Here is a 22,628-nt window from a genome sequence, read left to right on the forward strand (position 1 = left end):
GTCCGATGTCAGGTTCGACAGCTTAAGAAAAAAAAAACCTTTTCTTTCAAATGCAGCTTACTCTTTCCTTGCTTTGTTTATCATGCAGTTCGGGGAGGCAGACTTCCTTAGTTTATGCCTTTCCCGTTTTCAGCCAAATTTCAGAATTTAATGTCCCGTTCAGTCCCTCAATTCTTACTCACGGGTGTTGCAGTCAATTTTCAGTTTCAGGAAGGAATCGGCGCTCTCCGTTCATGGCGACGCGGCTTCACTCCACGAGCTGGGTATCGACTCTCAGCACCGCGCTCACACCCGATGCCGTTCCGGAGCCTTTAAAAAGGCTCTTTCGCAGTACCGGGGGGCGCAAAAGGTGCCCGCCGAGTCTCCTTGTTCACAGGCTCCTGCACCTGTGATTTTAGGGGTCCCCCACTCACCGTAGCGGGTCAGACCCGAACCCGCAGAGCAGTCCTGCCTCGGAGCTCGAGGCAAGGGCAGCCATTAAACGCTGGCGCCGACCGGAAGTGAGTAAGGTCATTTCTACACACCCTCGTACACCCCTCTCTAACGTCCATTGAAGCAAGCCAGGAGCATTATCAGAGTTCTAGGACTCATTCTGGCCAGGAAAAAAACAGTTATGGAGGTTAGGGGGCAGAGGTAGTAAGGGGTGTGGCCTGGAGAAGGGGTGTGACCCAAGGTTCCCCATCCTTGGCCTTGTCCATTGAAGACTGGGGATGGATCTACACACAGGAAAACAAAACACTATAAACAAGTCAGTAATTAAATCGTTATAACAAAATAAAAAATCTTTATGTAAAAATCGCAAAGAATTTTTCTTTGCTCTCCGGCGCCATCTGGTGCTGCATGTTTATAACGCATCCAAAGCATTGTTTTTTGACTAATGTAGCTGAGTCCCTTCCAAGCAATGGAGCCTTCTTGTACATGGGGTTTATCTGAAGAAATGTGACTATATTGTAACCACACCAGCCTCCTGTTTTTGGAGGGGGTCAGAAGGGGTATGTCCACCTACATGCTCCTTGATTTGCAAACTAGCTCATCCACCCCTTCTGGGAAACCCAGCATGGCCCTTCTGAATTCATTAATCAAACAGCTGAAGAGCAACAACATTGGCTCGTTCTGCTGCTAGCCATGTCTGCCATGATTTTCCGTAGAAGTTGTAGATATTTGTCACTGACATTGAACATTCCCTTGGGGGGAGTTGCTGCCCCTGTCCAGAGAGATCCTCATCAACAAGCTGCCTTCAACTCCTGGCATTGCCCGGCTGCTATTTTATTATTCTGTTTTGTTTTATTTAAAACATTTCTTCTTCGCTCATCGCTGCACAGCGGGTTAAAACTCAAACCGTTTTAAATTCACAAGCAGTTACAAAACTATTTAATATTGTGCTTTCATTTTGCAAAGCACCCTGGGACCTTAGGGCAAAGGGTGGGTGATTATTATTATTTTTAATAATAAAAACAAGGCATATAAGGACCACTCCAGAAGTCCTTATCATTCTGCATTCATTATTATTTGTGCAGAGACATACACAGCCCCACTTTCAATACTTTTGTGTGTGCCTGCAATGGTATGGGGTGGTCATACCGAGAGCCAGTGTGGTGTAGTGGTTAAGAGCGGTAGACTCATAATCTGGTGAACTGGGTTCGCGTCTCCACTCCTCCACATGCAGCTGCTGGGTGACCTTGGGCCAGTCACACTTCTTTAAAGTCTCTCAGCCCCACTCACCTCACAGAGTGTTTGTTGTTGGGGAGGAAGGGAAAGGAGAATGTTAGCCGCTTTGAGACTCCTTTGGGTAGTGATAAAGCGGGATATCAAATCCAAACTACTCCTCCTCCTCCTCCTCCTCCTCCTCCTTCTTCTTCCTCTTCCTCTTCCTCTTCTTCTTCATCCCGCTTCATTTTCAACCAGTGCATATCCTGTACTGCTTCATTTTCAAGCAGTTATGCTTCTTCATTTTCAGCCAATACATATCCACTGAAATTCTGTAACTTTTCATGCCGCTGATGTTCTTTCATTGTCGTTGTTTTGTCCTGCTTTTGTTGCGCTCTCCAGACAGCAAAAATGGGGAATCATTGCAGAACTAATAAACCAGAATAAACCCGCCACTAACGCACTACTGTTGGGCCAAGAAGATGTGGCGTAATACCTCTGTCCCCAGCTGAAAAACTCCAGTACTGGCATCAGATTCCACTCAGATCTTGGGTGAATAACCAGATCCTTCAGATGCCATCTGAAACTCGAAAGAGCAGCTGCCCAGTGTATCATGGGCTGAAGGTGTGTCACTGATGGGGGGGAGTTCTGAAACTTGGGTGGCACCATTGAGAATGTTCTCCACCTTATTGCCCCATATCAGAGGTGCCAACTTGAATAAAATATTGAGGGGGCCCCAGGTAAGGCCTGACCCTCACAATCAGTCACAAGATGTACAGCATTTAAATGGCAATGCCCGTCAACTTGGGTGAGGGGGGCTCAAATATTTTACTGAGGGGGCCAAAGGGACCTCAGTCCCTAAGAGTTGTCCCATACTGAGGGTTTCAGCTGAGTATGGTACAGGAAAGATACACTTCCAGATAAAACTTAATAAATTTTAACAACAGAACGTGATCATTCAGGTTTCCTGAGCCCCGTTTGTATAGGGCTGTGCAAGTCAGTCATGTGTAATGTTTCAGGGATTTTGAGGGGGAAGCCATCACTGTTTATTTTTTTAAAATATATTTTTTATTAACAGGCCAATCAAATCACATTAATTCCAAATCACATTAAATCCAAATTATACAGCCAGATTTTTAAAATTTTTGTTGGGGGTACCCATACTTCAAGTTCCGAAAGGGGTCAAAACATCACTCTTGCTGCTGCCTTGATCAAACAGTTCTATCCAGTTCTGTCCAGATAGTCTTTTTGTTATTTTCTTCATCTTCTTGTTGTTATCATATATTCCTTTCTTTGTGATCTCTGTTAATCTTCACAAGCGGGTGAAAGACAAACATCTCCTGTGTGGGTTTTACACTCTCCAAAAATCATATCACATAAAGGACAGACGCCATTTCCACACCTCCGTTAAAAACATTCCCACTGTCTGTCCGTTGATTCACAGGCTTGCGAATCTATATCTCAGAGGGCTCTACCAGGTCAAGATAACGTTCCGATAACCATACATTCACATTCCAATGAATGAATTAATCACAAGCAGGAGACTAAGAACTATGTGGGAGTGGATTATTGATTAAAGAGAGGACTTGTGGAAATACCGGGGAATGAAAGGAAACTTTTATGACACAGTTAAAAATGGAGTTTTGTGAAGACAGGCTTGCCTAAGGTGGACGAGAGGGAGGAGGGCCCTGGGTGCATTATGGACACCGCTGGCAAGGCAGTCCCCCCCATCCCGTTGGGGGGGCAAGGAAGGCTGTATACTTCCCATAGCAGCCTCTTAATTACCTCGTGTGGGTCGGAGAGATGTTGTTGTTGGCCATCTTCCAATGCGCCCCCTGGTGGCCCCCAGCCATGACTGTTTAAAATGCCATGATACAGCTTTCAATCTATTCTGCTGATGGGTCCTTAGCAGATTTGTGCAGTTTATTCATGGCCTACGATGTCTTCCATTCATCAAGTGATGTTAGGTATTTACATTTGATTTTAGGTTTAGATGACTAAAATACCTGACATGATAGCATGGCTGAAAAATGAAAAATGTTTCATATTTCTTCTCTATCTCGGTATCTCATATAACATGACGTTGAGCATTGTGCAATACTATTACACTTCAGAAACACAACAAATCACATATATAGGTTTAGGCTTGCCATACGTCAGGAAAATTCCTGACATGTCCTGGTTTTTGGGCGTAAAAATGGAGTCATGGGAGATTTTTTGCTGAATTGGCAAAATGTCAGGGAAAACCCGGATGTATGGCAATGAGATGGAAAAAGTGGCGGAAACAGCTATTTTTGGTTTCCTAAAAAGGTTTCCTTAAAAAATACACAACAGTTTTGTGGTTTCCTAACAATTCCTTAAAATTTCTTTAAAAATCTCAATAACTTTGCGGGTGTCAGGAATTTTACTTTTTGAAACATGGCAACCCTATATAGGTTTTTTGTTTCTTTTTTAAGGGAGACACTTTCAACATCTCATTTGCCCCTCCTTCCCTCACAGCCCATATATTAGCCCAGTGGTTTTCAACCAGTGTGCTGTGGCACCCTGGGGTGCCTTCAATGATGGTCAGGGCTGCTGCAGGCAACACTGGCCTCTGCCCCTCTTTCCTTCCCTCCCTCCTCTGATGCCCTCTTGCGTCTCTGCCTCCCAAAGGCTTGCGTGGCTCCCCAGGTGAATGGTGCCTCTGGGGCTGGCCAGGGGGTGCTTCCCAGGCCCCTGTGGGGCAGTATGAGGAGGCACCTCTCTTTGGGGCAAGGGGGCTGCCCAGAGGACCTGTAGATGGTCAAGGGAGCCATGGACCTAAAATGGTTGAAAACCTTTGCTAAGGATTTCATAACAGCCCTGCTGGACAGACCCAGAGAAATCCATTCAGTCTTGAATGACATTTTTAGCCACCGCCAGCTGGATGGATTTGAGAGCTTGCAAAGACAGCATGAAGACATCCGCTCTTCCCATTGCTTCACCCAAGAAATGTGGCATTCTGAGCAAGGTACGTTGCCTCTGAACACAGATCAACCTTAGCTACCAGGGTTCATAACATTGATATGCCTGCCTGTATGCTGTAAAAGGGACCCCTTGGTTAGAACGACTTATCCTTCTATGTCTTTAAACTCCAGAGTTTTAAAAATTAGGAACGGCACAATATTTTTGTATGGGTGGTTCAGTCTCTTAAAAAATAGCAAGGATATGTGAGTGATCTGTTCTGATCTTGCTTTAGCAGAGCTGAAATGCTTCCCTCGTTCTTTGCTATGGAACACTGTGTAACTGAGAGAAGTTTGTGGGTTACACAACCAATGGTCAAGCAAGTTATTGTTTCTCAGAAATAATTGTATTAGCTCTCGCTGTGATTTAGAGTGGCTGTGACATACTGTTTGGATCTAATACTGTTATCCTTTGAAAGGGCTTTGTCTGAAGCAATCTGCTCCCCCCCCCCCAACCATTTCCATTTAACTGAATTCCTAGTCTTTTTACATTTACACGTGGTGTTTCTGAAACGGTTGCAAAATTCGATGGCCAGAAGAGGGCAGCAATTCCTCTAATAAAAACCAACTGGAGAGTTTCTTTGCAACAAATTGTGAAGAGGTGCGCAGCACATGCACTGGGATTGTGGTAAAGGAGGAGGCAAGAAATGGCTGGAAGAAGCGGGGGTTGTGTGCGTTTGTGTGTTTGTGTGTTTGTGAGGAGCGGGAGAGAGAAGGCCTGTCATGTTCAATTTACACTGTATCATTAAAGCCAAGGGCATTGCAGTAGCTCAGCCTATCTGTCCATTTTGATAAAATGATGTTAAGCATCTGCTCTTGGTTTCATATCGAAATTGCACCCAACTTTAATAAATGGACATGCTGGAAACTTTCCTCTCTCTTTCAGTCAGGGCATTCTCATTCAGGGCTTTTGCAAAGGGCAAATTGTCCAGTTGCCTATTTCTCAGGCTGCATCCACACCTCTCTTTGTGGTGCCATTTCTAGGCACAGATATGTGACTTCCAGGCACAGGGCTGAGTGGGGTTGTTTATCGTCCTATTGCTTCCCCCCGGAAAACCTGCTGTTTGCCGCTGAATCAGAGCAAATGCCAACCAGTTTTTCTGTGGATTCGCGTTGGTTCCGATTCATAGAATCATAGAATTGTTGAGTTGGAAGGCACCCCAAGGGCCCTCTCGTCCATGGGTAGGCAAACTAAGGCCTGGGGGCCGGATCCGGCCTAATCACCTTCTAAATCCGGCCCGCGGATGGTCCAGGAATCAGCATGTTTTTACATGAGTAGAATGTGTGCTTTTATTTAAAATGCATCTCTAGGTTATTTGTGGGGCATCGGAATTCGTTCATTCCCCACCCCAAATACAGTGGTGCCCCGCAAGACGAACGCCTCGCAAGACGAAAAACCCGCTAGACGAAAGGGTTTTCCGTTTTGGAGGTGCTTCGTAAAACGAATTTCCCTATGGGGTTGCTTCGCAAGACGAAAAAAATCTTGCATCCCCCCGTGGTTTTTTTTTGCTTTTTTGCCCTTTTCTTAAGCCGCTAAGCCGCTTATCAGCTGTTCCGCTGATAAGCCGCTTAACAGCTGATCGCTGGAAGCCGCTTGACAGCTGTAGCGCTAATCCGCTAAGCTGTCAATGGGATTGCTTCGCAAGACGAAAAAACCGCTAGACGAAGAGAATCGCGGAACGAATTCTTTTCGTCTAGCGAGGCACCACTGTATAGTCCGGCCCCCCAAAAGGCCTGAGGAACAATGGACCAGCCTATGGGACACACAGGAATGTGGATGAGCCCCCATCCTGCTTTTGAACCAGGAACCATAGAGCTACAAACCCTTTCCCTTGGTAGCCACTATGCTACGTAACTGCCACTGAAGAAATCCTGTTGAGGCTTTAAACCAATAGCCAATAGGCTAAGTGCTTAGGGCAACAGCAAAGTAGGGACACCAAAAAAATGAGAGTTTTGTTTTTTGTTTTTTGTTTAAAAAAGAATTTGGCACTTGTCCAGTTCTGGGCACCACAGTTTAAAAAGGATTTGGACAAGCTGGAATGTGTGCAGAGGACGGAGGCCAAGATGATCAAGGGTCTGGAAACCTAGCCTTATGAGGAAAGGTTGAAGGGGCTGGGAATGTTTAGCCTGGAAAAGAGGAAACAGAGAGGAGACATGATACTCATCTTTGAATACTGTCACATGGAAGATGGAGGAAGCTTGTTTTCTTCTGCTCTGGAGGCTAAGGCCTGGGCCAATGGATTCAAGTTACAAGGAATGAGATTTCAACCAAACATCAGGAAGAACTTCCTGATGGTAAGAGTTGTTCAACAGTGGGATGGACTCCCACGAGAGGTGGTGGACTCTCCTTCCTTGGGGGTTTTTAAGCCAAGTTTGGATGGCCATCTGACAGGGATGATATGGGGAGATTCCTGCATTACAGGAGGTTGAACTAGATGACCCCAGGGGACCGTCCAACTTGACCATTCTATGAAGCCATGTGCTTCAGCTGAAAGAGTTGGGTGCACCCTTATTGCTAATATTACGTTTTTATTTGGTTTTTTAAAACTGCTATTATTTTTGTTATTTGGGGTTGTTGTTTTTAAAAAAAGGAATGGGGAGGGAAAAGAAAAGAAAAACCATCAGAGCAGCTGCTCCTCCACTAGCTGAGAGATGGGGCGAGGCTGGTCTTTTCCCTTGTATTCTTTCTGGGAGACAGAGAGCACAGCCTCCCAGTGGCCTCCTCCAGTCACCTGGCTGAGACCAGCTGGGCTCACCTGCAACACCTCCCTGATAAACAGAGAAAAACCTTCCTGGGAATTATTGACTTAAGCATGAGGATAATACAGTGCAATGTACAAAATTGCAAAGGAATTTGCGGAGCAGCAGCAGTGAGAAATCCAAGCTATTTTAGGAACTGGAATTTGCACGTCTCACCCCTCGGAGTTCCTTTTTGTACTTCACACCCAAAGTGTGATGATAATGTTTCATACTTAGCATTTATAAAGCTCCTTTTAAGAGTTTAAAGCACTTCCCACGTCTTGGTAAGGACCAAACTGCATTTTATGTTTCTGACTTTTTTTAAAAAAAGCTACCTAAATACAGCCTAATTTGTTTGGGGAGGAAGTAGGAAGTTTGGGGGTGTTTAATCATTGCTTCCCATGTCTTTGTTCTGATATAAATCCCACCCCCACCCCCTGCCAACACTGTAAGTATAAGCCTGAGATTTTGTCCAGAGTAAGACCTGCTGAGAAAGGAGCAAAGGAGTAAAGTCTCTAGATCAGAGGTTGGCAACCTAAGGCCCATGGGCCATATCCAGCCTATGGGCCTCCTGGAACCAGCCCATGGCTGGTTCCATGGATCGGTGCGGGGATTCCATGGTGGTTTTTTTTTCATGGTGTGGGCGCCATTTTTTTTCCTGCTGACATTTCCCCTCCCCTCCCTCACTGCAGCAGAAACTCCTCCCTCCCTCCTCCTGGTGCAGCGGATTGCCAGCCAATTGCCTGCTAAGGTTTGAGGCCCTGGCCAATGGGTGAGCGGCGGCTGCGTGTGGCTGAGAAGAGGAAGGGGGCTGGGCTGAGTTGGCCGAGAGCACTTCAAGCAGCTGTTTGCTGCCGCTGCTCGTGCCACCACTGCCACTCTGCCAAGCGCGGCTCCTGTGCCTGCCCTTGAGTGCAGCAGAGGCTATCGGCGGTAGAGGAGGAGGAACAACCAGCCCCAAAACAGCCCTTTTAGGCTGCTCGTTCCTCCTTCTCTGCCTCTCGGCAGCACCCTAGATACGCAGGGGGATGGGAGGGGCTGGTTGAGGGGGGGGGAGAGAGAAGCCTCTCTCACACACACATGCACACACACATGCACTCTGGCCCACCAGGAGGTTTGTGGTGCAGTGAACTGGCCCACGCCCAAAAAAGCTTGCCGACCCCTGCTCTAGACCTTATAGAATAAAAGTTAGAAAGCAAAATGTGGAGGCACCATTCAAAGCAATTGCTTTGTGAGATATGAACCTGTCCATACCTTTCAGTGTTTTTAGCCAATGAGTGAAGTCACAGCTGTCATTGATGAGCATTACAGAGAAATGTAAATTCGTATAACTCCAAGGGAAGATGCCCAAGTTGCCCAGGAAGTCTTTTCTCCAGACAATGGAGAAGCATCTTCTTGGTTCATTCTGAAGGTGTTTTGAAATCCTCTCTGATGTGTCTGTGACTCTAGCTTTTATTGAGATTCAGACAATGCAGTTTTGCCCGTTTCATTTTGAAGGGACTTCCTGGGTTATTTTGAAGCTCACAAATTCATGTCAAACTCTCAACACATCATTGCTGACAACATTTGTATAGTTACTGTACGAGGTATACATAAATTGCCATAACAAATGCTCTTAGAACACACCACTTACTTTAAAAAACAGTTTATTCTTAAACTTATCCAAGCATGGGCATCTCCAGCTTGGTTGCTGTATATCTTAAATTTCTTTTGACTGCCCTCCCTTGCAAATACCATGCTTGGTCTTGCACTGAACGTAGTATTGCTAGCTTATGATCAGCTGCTGGAAGATATGCAGTAATATAATTGGTTTATAGCTCATGAAGCTTGAGTTCTTTGTATGGTTTATGGTTGGCACTGGGGGAGAGCCAGGCTCTTTTGCCTTTAAGCAGGCAAACATTCATCTAGTTAAGCCTTTTCTAGTAAGGAAGTACGATTATGCAGACAGCTTCGTCTGTTGACATTTTGTCTGCCAGACATCTTAGTACTTGTATGTGACTCCTGATGATTTTTTTGGCCCTCCATCCCACCTGCGAAGGAAGATACAGATTTGCATGCAATACAAAACATGCACATTTTATGAAAACGTTTATCCTCTTTTGCAAGTAGGGGAAAAGGCCCATTCCACTTCTGTGTACAGAAAATATTACTGTCACTCCTGAGCTGACATATCTGAACTTTCCTCACTTTCCAGCAGTGGTGTAGCTAGCCATTTGGGTGCCTGGGGCGAGATGAGGTGCCGTGGGGTGGGGCAAGGTGCCCGCAGGGTGTGACGGGGTAAGGAGCGCCTGAATCCCAGTGCCCAAGCCCCGTTCCGCTCCAGTACAACTGCAGGCCTATGTTGCTTTTTTAAGCAGTGCAGAGCCTGCAGGGAGTCTGCCTGCTACCTCCCCCTCAGCTGTAGAGTGAGCAGTGCCCGAGCCACCGCGTCACTCCCAGTGCCACCCCTGTGTGGCGTCCAGTGTCCACCGCCCCCTGTTCCTCCACACTACGCCTCTGCTTTCCAGGTTACTCATAAATAGAAGAGTGACTAGTGGGGTGCCACAGGGTTCTGTCTTGGGCCCGGTCTTATTCAACATCTTTATCAACCACTTGGATGATGGACTCAAGGGCATCCTGATCAAATTTGCAGATGACACCAAACTGGGAGGGGTGGCTAACACCCCAGAGGACAGAATCACACTTCAAAACGACCTTGACAGATTAGAGAACTGGGCCAAAACAAACAAGATGAATTTTAACAGGGAGAAATGTAAAGTATTGCACTTGGGCAAAAAAAATGAGAGGCACAAATACAAGATGGGTGACACCTGGCTTGAGAGCAGTACGTGTGAAAAGGATCTAGGAGTCTTGGTTGACCACAAACTTGACATGAGCCAACAGTGTGACGTGGCAGCTAAAAAAGCCAATGCAATTCTGGGATGCATCAATAGGAGTATAGCATCTAGATCAAGGGAAGTAATAGTGCCACTGTATTCTGCTCTGGTCAGACCTCACCTGGAGTACTGTGTCCAGTTCTGGGCACCACAGTTCAAGAAGGACACTGACAAACTGGAACGTGTCCAGAGGAGGGCAACCAAAATGGTCAAAGGCCTGGAAACGATGCCTTATGAGGAACGGCTAAGGGAGCTGGGCATGTTTAGCCTGGAGAAGAGGAGGTTAAGGGGTGATATGATAGCCATGTTCAAATATATAAAAGGATATCACATAGAGGAGGGAGAAAGGTTGTTTTCTGCTGCTCCAGAGAAGCGGACACGGAGCAATGGATCCAAACTACAAGAAAGAAGATTCCACCTAAACATTAAGAAGAACTTCCTGACAGTAAGAGCTGTTTGACAGTGGAATTTGCTGCCAAGGAGTGTGGTGGAGTCTCCTTCTTTGGAGGTCTTTAAGCAGAGGCTTGACAACCATATGTCAGGAGTGCTCTGATGGTGTTTCCTGCTTGGCAGGGGGTTGGACTCGATGGCCCTTGTGGTCTCTTCCAACTCTATGATTCTATGATTCTATTCTATGAAATAAGCTTATGTATCTGGTACCAACAAATGTTAAGTTGTACAAACTATATAATTCATGTAAATTAATTAAATCTGCATAAAGGTGCTTAATTTGCTCTCCCAAACACAGGGAGGGGCACCCACTTTATTTGATATCAGCTATATTTGGTATTTGAAATGTAATAGTATTAAGTATTGGTGTTTGGTAGCTGACGCGTAATGTGATTTCAGTATTTGACAGCAATCGACAGATGGTTCACAATAATATTTAGTATGTGACAGCTGAGTGCTTCTAAGATTTCATTTTCGATGCCAGCTGAAATGAAAACTACCAAGAGATGCAGGGAAGGCTGAGCGCTTGCTCAGGCTGGACAGCATTATGGCAAGTTTCAAATGTTTGACAATAGATCCCTTGGTTTTACCAAAAACCCAAAGAAGTCATGTAGTGCTATGAGAGGGAATCTTGCTGATTCCTTCCTTGCCCATCAGCATCAAAACCTTTGTGCGGAATCGCTGTGCACACAGGGAGGTGCAGGAGGGCACTGGCATCATATTGCTAAAGCCAGTTGCCGAGCTGGGGTTGGATCTTCACATGCATCAGGCAAAGGGAAGGGGGGTTGTTGTCTCCTGCAGGTTAACCTGAACCACCTTCCCCAACCAAGTCCCTCCAGAAGTGGTTGAGCTCTAGCTCCCTTCAGCCCCAGCCAGCATTCATGACTCCACATTGGAAAGGGAACGAGGCAGAGAGAATGGCACCATGCCTTACCCAAAGCACAGAGAGGGACTGCAGTACCTTGAGGACCACCTCTCAGGAACCAACCCAACCATCATCTGAGGCCCTTCGAGGTTTGTCTCCTCCATGAGACATCTAGGGGATGACAGCACAGGAATGGGCCTTTTCTGCAGTGGCTCCCAGCTTGTGGAATGCTGTCCCCAGGCAGGCTCACTTGGCACCTTCACTACATATCTTTAGGGGTTAGGCAAAAATGTTCTTCTGTAACCTTGGCTGATTAAATAATATATGGCCTTTTAGCTATGTTTGTGGGAGGAAGGTTATTGGTGGTGGCGGTGGTTGTTGTTGTTGCTATGATACATAGGTAAAGGGACCCCTGACCATTAGGTCCAGTCGTGGCTGACTCTGGGGTTGTGGCGCTCATCTCACTTTATTGGCCAAGGGAGCTGGTGTACAGCTTCCGGGTCATGTTGCCAGCATGACTAATCCGCTTCTGGAGAACCAGAGCAGCACACAGAAACGCTATTTACCTTCCTGCTGAAGCGGTACCTATTTATCTACTTGCACTTTGATGTCCTTTCGAACTGCTACGTTGGCAGAAGCAGGGACTGAGCAATGGGAGCTCACCCCGTCACGGGGATTCGAACTGCCGACCTTCTGATCGGCAAGTCCTAGGCTCTGTGGTTTAACCCACAGCGCCACCCGCGTCCCTCGCTATGATACATATATTGTGCTTTTATGCTGTCCCCTTTGGGGGAAGGCCAGTATATTGAATGAATGAATGAATGAATGAATGAATGAATGAATGAATGATAAAACTCCCCAGGCATCCCAGACTGCACTGGAGGCCAGAGCGTCCACAATCCCTTCCCCACTGTTAAAGCCCAGGGAAATGATACCTGCTACTTTGAAGAATTATTTCTCCAGCATCCACCCAGGCAACCCCACCTGCCAGCCAGCAGCAAGGAAAAATGCAGTCTCAACATGCCCTGCGGATCAGGACTTGAGATGCACATATATGTGCGTGTGTATTAAGTAGAGGAGGGAAAGCTGTAAGGAAATGGTGTCCAAATGGAGCTAGTCTACTTTCCTCTGGGGTAATTTCATCCCTTCTGCAACTGTGTACCTCCAGGGCCCCCTTGGGCTATTCAAGGGAGTTGGAGCTGAAGTTCCCCACCCTCCCTCCTGAATCCCGCCCCCCCCCACCTCCAACACACTTAACTCACAACCAGCTACAAGGCTGTCAGTCACATTCATATTTGGTGCCTCCAGCAACAAAGCAGCGGGGAGGTGGGGGAATGGCTGGAGCTGGGGAGGGAAGAAGAGATTTAACATTCCTTTGGAAAGCATCAGACGGTGCCTTGTAATTAACTGCAACAGTCACTTTGGGTTTTCTTAAGCAAATGAGGCAGGGGAAGGATGGGGGAGATTGGATTGTTGTCCCCCCAGGGAAGAGGAGACAGTCATCTCGCCAGGCACCAAGCGCTGGAAGGCGACTTTTCTACCTGGGCAGGCAGCTGAAAGGGAGAAACGCTGTTGCCTTAGGGTAGAAATCGAAGGGTTTGCTTTTAGGTTTTCAGGTTTTTCAGAAGAGTTGGACCACGTAAAGTGTAGAAGGCTGGGTTACCCGGTACTGGATTACCCAGGCATGTATTTAGGGCACCAGCAAAGCAGGGACACAAAGAGAGAGAGGGAGAGGGAGAGAACTTTTGGAAATATTTTTCTTTTAAGCACTGAAGCATCAAAACAGTCATCACGAGAAAAATCAGAACTTTGTTAGACTTCCTTCCACTCCACACTCTCACCACATTTCTTTTTCTGTTCTCTTTTCATTACTTATTCCCACGTAAGCCAGGAAACATCCTACTAATGTAGATCAAAATAATGCAAGGAAATCCCATCCTGCCATCTGTTGCACATGGTTTACATACATGTACATTTCAGCATACATGATATATATCTGACAGATAAATGATCAACTAGAACTGCTTTTTTATGCATATGTAATTTTATTTATTTTAGCGTGTTCTGAGATTTTAAACTTCGCAATTGGTGATGTTATCCTGATATTTGTCATTGACCACAATAAAATGACTATATGTGTGTGTGGTTTAATCATGTTTATATTTTAAATTGCATACAGAGAAGGGGGCACCATCATTTATTGTTGTTGTTGTTGTTAGTGCTTTTTTCTTAAAAAAAATGTTAAGGGGTACTCTCATTTTGACTCAAGAAAATCACCATTTTATAGTTCAAATCGGGAAAAATAAATACAGTAAATGGACAAATGGGCAAAGATTCACAAAATGTTTAGGGGTATGCATACTCCTGCATCCCGCCAGAAAAAAGCACTGAATAATAATAATAATAATAATAATAATAATAATAATATACCACCCTTCATCAAAAGATCTCAGGATGGTTCACAGAATAAAATACAAGATAAAACACATTAAATAATTAAAACAATAGCCCCCCTTCCCACAGATGCATTTGAAAGTCTGTAGATTATTAATCAGCCAAAGGCCTGTTTGAAGAGGGATGTTTTTGCTTGGCACTTTCAAAATATATAATGAAGGTGCCAGATGAACCTCCCTGGGGAGAGCATTCCCCAAATGGGGAGCCACTTCAAAGAAGGCCCATTCTCGTGCTGCCACCCTCCGGACCTCACATGCACACAAAAAGGGACCTCTTTTCAGTCTTTAGGGTCTCTAAAGGTCCTGAGCTTTACATATTGTGCATCATTGTCTTCCTCCTTCTCCAGACAACCTGCTTTTTCAGCCTCCATCCCGATTTGGTTGCACAAAGCTTATGCAGAAGTTAGACTGTGTCCAGTCTTTACTAAGCATTTGTTCTGATTTAATGATGCAATGGTTACACAACAAAGCAATGTGCTTTGTGGGGTGTTTGCACATCTTCCCGTTAACCATGTGTTCATGCCACACTTTTCAGTGTATTTCCCAACTGCAAAAAAGTCTGGGTTTTTTTGTTTCTTTTGAGATGTGGATTTGTGGCACTATGGTGAGAGATCGCTTTAACCCACTTCCATTGCACCTACCAAAAGTTCCAGTATATATTTCGGCCACCCTGAGCTCCTTGGGAAGGAAGAGGCAAGACATAAATTCAATGAATAAAATTTAACCCCCCCCCCAAAAAAAAAAAATTGCTATAGACGCACAGTCACCCAAGCATACCACACTGCAGCACTGAAATGAGTATCTACAAACATTTGATATTCACTAACACTTCCATTTTCCACTTTGGGTGTGAAATTTTTACCTGAAAATTGGTCTGCTCCATCACAAAAAGCAGTTACTCAAGAAGAAATAATGCTTTTCTTGCTCCCTGCCCCTGGTTCAGGCAACTTGCTACAAGCATTGCTGCTTTACACCAAACAGAATACAGCAGGATTGCATCTTACAGTGCAATTAAGCCAGTGTGGTGTAGTGGTAAAGAGTGGTGGATTCATAATCTGGGGAGCCGGGTTCACGTCTCCGCTCCTCCACATGCAGCTGCTGGGTGACCTTGGGCTAGTCACACTTCTCTGAAGTCTCTCAGCCCCACTCACCTCACAGAGTGTTTGTTGTGGGGGAGGAAGGGAAAGGAGAATGTTAGCCGCTTTGAGACTCCTTCGGGTAGTGATAAAGTGGGATATCGAATCCAAACTCCTCCTCCTCCTCCTCCTCCTCTTCTAATTTGCACAATTTAAACTTAGTCTGGTTGAAATTAAATGCACAAATTAAAGGCACACAGGCAGAGAGCTTAAAACCTGTCATGAAAAGAGCTTTTAAGCTTTGCACCTTGCTTACGATATACGATATCTTTATTGTCATTGTCCCATGTAGAACAATGAAATTGAAACACTACATAAAACTACATAAAAACTACTTAAAACTACCACAAAACTACATAAAAAATTCAAACCCCCCTAAAAACTCTAAAGCAAGTCCTGTTCTGGGAGAGTATCATGACATCTTGCAGGAACTCGTACCCACCAACATTTTTCTGATGAAAATAGGGATAATAATAATAATAATAATAATAATAATACCTCGTCCATCTGACTGGGCTGTCCCAGCCACCCTGGGCGGCTTCCAACACATCAAAACATAATCAAATATTAAACATTAATTTAAAAACGTCTCCATACAGGGCTGCCTTCAGATGTCTTTTAAAGGTTGTATAGTTGCTTATGTCCTTGGTTCGAGGGTCACATGACTCCATACCCTTTCTCTGATGATGTCCTAAGGAAAAGCAGGACATTCTGGGATCAAATCAGAAACCAGGATGGCATCACAAAGAACTCATAACCCACCTACTTTCAGCAGCCAGAAGCATCATAGCCAGACACTGGAGAGACCTGACAGGAGTAAGCATGGACCAACAGTACCAAATAGTATGGGAAACAGCCCTACTAGAAAAATTAACCAATAAACTGAAACTGACATGGGAACAAATAGAAGAAGACACCTTCATCCCGGTATGGCTCCCCTTTATTACAAACACAGCCCGACAAGACAATGACAAAAATCCACCAACAGCATACAAATCAATATGGCTAACCTGATCCAAAACACCCACCACCCCACTCACACATGAAAACAAAGACCACCACAGCCAATCAGCAATGAACAACCACACCCTAGGCCAACCCCAACCTCTCTCACCACCAAAGGAACACAAGTGAACAGTAAAGAACCTGCACAAACAACGCCGACACCAAACCCTACATATAGTAAATAAAATAGAAACATTGCCACCCGACCCCACCCCCACCCATCTTCCCCCACTCCCCCTTTTCTTCCCAAAGTCTCAACAAATGAAACTGATTTGTAAAAATGTTACATGGAAAAAAATATATACGAGAGAGAGACATTGCACACACTTTTGTAAATCAAGAAAATCTTTAATAAAAAATAATAATAATTAAATAGAAACCAGGATGGCTCCTGCAAATCCAGGACTGTCCCTGGAAAATAGGGTCTAGGAATTTAGACAGCCCTGTGTGGTCTTGTGAGGCCATGTCAGAGCCGGGCCATCTCAGAGTGTGCCAGGCCGAACTTGCCCAGTAGCCAAGGACTTGCTTAGGGGGGCTAAGGCTCTCTGGCTCCAGAAGGTAGAGATGCTTGCTCAGGAGAAGTTTATGTGGTTTTGCACACATGCACTATCCCTGGCATGTAACCCTCGCAAAAGATAGGATTGTAGTGTCCTGGGAATCTGTGGATTATGCTTCATTCCTCCTCTGGATGCCCACGTTAAGAATTCCAATACGAGGCAAGATAAGTAACGTTACCTTCTCCAGTTCTCAAGAAGGACCAGCATGGCAAGCATGCCTGACCCTGTATTCCTGTGAACATTATGCAAAGTATGAGAATCGCTTGATTATTATTTTTTTTTGCTCATAAAAACCACACAGATTAGCTATCCTCACCCCACCCTAACTCATTTTAAGTTTCCTCTGTGTGTAACTGCAGAGCCATTTCCCTCCCTCAGCTCGAGGGCGCATACCATGAAGAATATGTGACAGGAAAAATCAAATGCTGTCTCTTTTATTTAGAAACCCTGGACAGGGGCCTGAATGAGGCTGCATCACACAGCTCAAGTTCCCCTTTAGCTCCAGGGCTCTATTTTTACTCATGCATTTTTTTAATTTTTATTTTTTTAAAAAAACTATATCAGTTTCTTACAATTTAGGTGCCTCTGAGTAATTAAATTGGCAATTTGTGGCCTAACATCTTCATAAAACAGGTGGGACTTCAACTGCTGACAAAAATGGTTTTATGTGTTTACATAGGCTTTAAATAACGGCTTAATTATGGGGCCTGCTTCCTGTTATATAAACAGCAAGCAACATTATCCTATAAACTGTAGGCTCTGCTAGAGAAGGATACAAATGAGATCAGATTCTTTACAGATGACACAAATCCAAGGAGAATATTGTATCAGTTGCTGCGTCAATGTTCTTGGGGTAAGCGTTCCTTAAAAGTGGCACCCTTAATATATATATATTTAGGTCCCCCCCCCCCTCTTTAAAGTCCACACTTGGGCATTCTTGTCAGATTTTTGGCTGATTTATCTCACAGCTGTCCACAAAAGTTGCATGGGCTTCTCCAGGCGCTACCAGAATTTTTGTTTGTGAAGTTCAGGAACGTGCTATTTAGAATTGAGACAATTCCCTCTGTGGACCACTGGGAACCACCAAGAAGGCCCTATTGAGTGTTGAAATGTTATGGAGCGAGAAGGAAGAACTTGTCATGGAGCTGTCCTTAATGGCAGCCCTGTGTCAAAAGTAGCATCTAATATTGTCTCCAGGCTACTTTACTGGGAAACAATATCACTGCCATTATCGGTTCTGCTGTAGTGAATCATATCATAGTTTTATTTTACTTAACATTGGTAAACAGTGGATACATTCCAAAGCCCATCTGTCAAAGATCCGGATTATTATCATTCATTTATTTTGCTTCTTCATAAAGATGTTTACAAGTTTGAATGAATTGTATTATTGATTAATAGCGCGTACACACCTTTCTTTTTGTAAACCGCTTTGGGGGTTTTGTGTGTGTTTTTCTGCACTTAAGCAGTGTATAAATTTTATGAAATAAAGAAATACAGACATACATTGAAAGCACACACCCTCCCAAAAATTGTGGAAACTGTAGTTTTTTAAAGTTGCTGGGAATTGTAAATCTATATGGGGCAAACTACAGTTCCAGGATTATTGGGGGGCGTGGAGACATGATTTAAATATATGGTGTGTACGTAGCCATTATGCCCCTTGACATGCTTATCTCCATGTCTCTGCCCCATAAACTTCCTTTCCCTTTTTATTATTGCGGTCCCTTTGTTGAGGTTTACATGTTCTCTGAAAGCTGTTTGTTTCCATCGGGCGTCCTTCTTTTGTGCAACGTGATACGCCTGCCTCAGCCATTCCCCAAATCGGCTCAACATATGTCATCAGTTGTACGTTGCTGCCCCTTTTATTTAAGATGCGTTTTGGTAGCATATGTGAGACTCGGGTTGCCGCAGATTCTCCAGGGAAAGGAAGGGAACACAAGGCAATTAGCAGGAGCAATCCCCAGACCTCTCTGTTAAACCTCGATAGGAAGTACAAAGACTTATGTCACAGGCATGGAAACAATTAAGGTCAACAAGTAATCGTGGAAAAGGAAACTCTAAAAAACAAGAACATGGTAAATGACCTAGTAAACACTCTCCACCCGGACTTAATATACATGGCATCTGGGGTTCACATGTATAATTTAGCCAGCTTTTCTCCTCCCTCCCCACTCCTCCCTGGATAATGACTTCCTTTTGCAATTTCCTGGAGGAAGCTGTTGGAGCGTTCTTATAGCGATAAAATAGGCCACGGTGTTTCTTCATTTTGAGTCAAAAGAAGTTTGCCGATCCGCTCATTAAGGAATGCAGGACACCCTTGTTCTTCCCCCTCCCCAATTTTCTTTGAAAAGGGAAGCATCCCTTACGAGATTTCCGTCAACCAATAAAGCTATTTTGGAAAGAAAGAAAAACAAGACACAACAATGTCTCTTATGGATAATTTAGCTGGGATACTTGAATTAGGCTGTGCACCTTGCGTATTAGAAAAAGGGTTATTTCATAAAAGGTTGATCATAAAAATATAACGCAATGCAAACGTAAAAAATGCCACTTCAGTAACACTAACTGAAAGGTGTATTTGCTTACTTTCTTTGCCTCAGATTTCAAAATGATATCTTGAATCCTGAACAGCATTTGAAATATCTAGGTGTGCATATAATGTGATTTTCTCTTTCCCATTTAGATTTGTAAGCCTAAAGGCTGGGGGTGAGTTCGAACATGTTTCCCCAACCTAGCGCCCACCAGATCTTTGAGAATAGGACTCCCATCAGCCTCAGTCAACATGATGAGGAAGACAGATTAAAGCACAAAATATCTTCCAAGTCAACATACTCTCCAAAATTAATGTCTATTTTTTTCTGATAATAAAACTGAAATCCATTTGAAGCAATGCTGGTCAAACAATCACACACCAGCCAATACACTTTGACTTGAAGTCAATGTAGGTTAATGATACCTTGTCTAAATTTGTATGTAAGCGGATTATTCTGATGACATCGAGAGAGGTTGGATAGGCATTGGGGCTGCCACTTTCAACAGTCACATTTCAAAGGCATGGAATGATCTCTAAAGAAAGCACCAGGAAATCATACTCAGAAATCTGAATCCAGAGTTTGGACCCAGCCGGAGAATGCACAGTAAGACCTGTGTTTTAATTTACAATCAAAACTACTGGTCTGGTTATTTTCCCTTCTATAGTTTTACAAGACACCATGAAGGAGTGTTGGAGTCATAACTCAGGAGTGGACCTTGGAGGAGTATTCAGAATTAATGGTATCTAGAGTGTGGAAATAGTCCAGGCAACGAAGGAGGAATCCAAGTGACAGCAAGAGGATTGTAATGGAATATGTCTGGATCTGAGATGCAGTGGGAATCTGGATGCAGGAGTTTTACTTTGTGCCTCAGATTGAGATGTGGAGGGATGGGGCTGCCATTTTGAAATTTTGCCTAATGCTTCAGAATGACTAACCCTGATGCAGTGACAATCTCCAGGCTGATCATCTTGCCCTAATTTATTGCCCCATGTCCATCTAGTGCTGAGAAAATTTTAAGTCTCTATGGACTGGTGTTTTTGTTTTAGCAAGTGCATTCTACAACATGCTGTAGACACACAAAAGAAGTGGATTAGTGGTGGATTTATACTGGACCGTCCACACATTGTTCCACTTTATTAACTGTTTTCCCTAAAAATTATGGGATTATTGCTTTCTGGAGAGGAACTCTTGCACTACAGTGTAACGAAAGAAGGACAAAACAACAAACAGAACATTTGTGGTATGAAAAGTTATGGGATTTCAGCAGGAAGTTACACGATATGGGACATGTACTGGCTGTAAACAGTGACATCCACCCTTAATATTTTGCAGGTGCAAATCGTTTTGAAGGTGAGATCACCTATGACTGCCCTGATACCACCAGGAGCACAAATGATCATGAATGCACATTGAAAAGGATGTTTGGAGGAGCCCTGTGTGATTTGCTGGAAAAAAGAAAGAGGGGGGGAAAGTCTTCATTCAGAGAGTATAACGAATTTCCCTTTTGTGTACCATGTCTACCCCATCATAATCACCATCCTGCAAAAACCCATCCATGCAATGCCACGTATACATCTGAAGTCCCTGTCACTTGTTTCCACTGCAGGCAAGATGCTTCTGGAGGCAGCACTCAGAGCGGTATGTAACTCGAGGCTAGATCTGTCGTACGGTGAATGTAACACACAGTGACATCTGTCACAGCTTTTCTTTGATAAGCCTATCACGATTGCTCTGACCAGAGAGGAAGACATCTGAAGCCAGTAACAGAATAAATGCAAATGATACTTTGAGTACAGTACAGTCCCAAAATAACCATGCATTGCTTAGATGTTCGAGTGTGTTTCTGTATAGGATATATTTATCCTTTAATGCATTATTATTTTAAACACAAGTGTCCCTCTGACATGCTAGAATGGGGTTTTGTTATCAGAAAAAATCTGGAATTTTGTGGTAAGAGCTGTTGGGTAAAGCTGCATGAATGTATTTAAATTACATTCTTTTTTCCCCTGTAGCACAGTCTTGTGGTAAGGACATTTGCGGATTTATGTTTTGCTGACACCCTCCCCATCCCCGGCAAAGTATGGTTGTAACTTTCTTTGAACTGCTATGGGGGTCTTCTCATCTGTGTTAAAAATCAGAAGAAATTAAGAGGACTCATCTCTCTCTGTGTAGCACTGCCTAGTTCTGCATTAAGTTGTGCCTCTCAAAAGGGCTTTGACCATTCGCTGAGGTTAGGAATATTTGTCCAAATGCACTTAACTGGGAAGTTTGATTTTGATTCTGCAATTTAGATTCAGAACTTTACATATCTCCCTCATTTCCCCAATAGGGTAGGCCTCTGCAATTTGTGACACACCGAGTTTCCTGCATTGTTATCATCCATGACATGAATGATCGCCTGCTGACACATACTGAGGTTTTTTTCCATTTGGTCAGACGTTTAAGCAGAGGTTGGATGGCCATCAGTCATGTACTATCTAGTTGAGATTCCTGCATTGCAGGGATTGGACTAGATGACTCTCAGGTTCCTTTCCAATTCTACAATTCTATGATTCTAACTCAAAGCGTGAGCTGGCTTGGAGAGGGCCTCTTATGGGACCACAAGTCTGCAACTCTGATGCTGCTGTCAGAAGCAGCTCGAAGCAGACACAAGTGATATTCACCTTCTCTTAGTCCAGGGGTCTGCAACCTTTAAGACAAAAAGAGCCACTTGGACCCGTTTCCGAAGAAAAAAAAACACCTGGGAGCCGCAAAACTCATCATTATAAAAATAACTTTTTTGTCACTTTGTTATTATTTCTTTGTTTGACCCCTCAGAATTACTCCTCCTCATAGAAATAAACGTTAAATTAACAAGTTACCTTTGTGTGTGTGTGTGTTCTTCACTCCCCTTCAAAACAGTGACCAGCGTACATGTCCCCTTTCAATGCAGTGACCAGCGTACATGCCCCTTACAATGTAGCGGGCGGGCGGGAAGGTGACGTCGGGACGGTGCGTGACTAACGCACGCACTGCCCCCATGCGACGTCACAGCCAGTACAGCGCCCGCCACAGTGGGGAGTGTCGGGGCACACAATGCGCCTCCTCCCCTCGCTAGTATCCACCCCGGAGCCACGGCAAAGGTGTAAAAGAGCCACATGCGGCTCCGGAGCCGCGGGTTGCAGACCCCTGTCTTAGTCTCTGCTCAGATTACAGCCTCCTCCTCCTGCATTTCCAGGGGTGCCACTGAGCACAAGCCGCACTGGGCAGAATTAACAGAAAGGCCCCCAAATATAGCAGGGCTGGCTTACCCCATTCTGGAGGAAGTGAAGCTGTACACATTGCCATCTAAAGAGCCCAGACCCTCCATGTGTCCCTATTTTCCAGGGACAGTCCCAGATTT

This window comes from Podarcis gaigeae, assembly GCF_964106915.1.
Source record: "Podarcis gaigeae genome assembly, chromosome: 6".
In the NCBI taxonomy this organism is placed as follows: Eukaryota; Metazoa; Chordata; class Lepidosauria; order Squamata; family Lacertidae; genus Podarcis; species Podarcis gaigeae.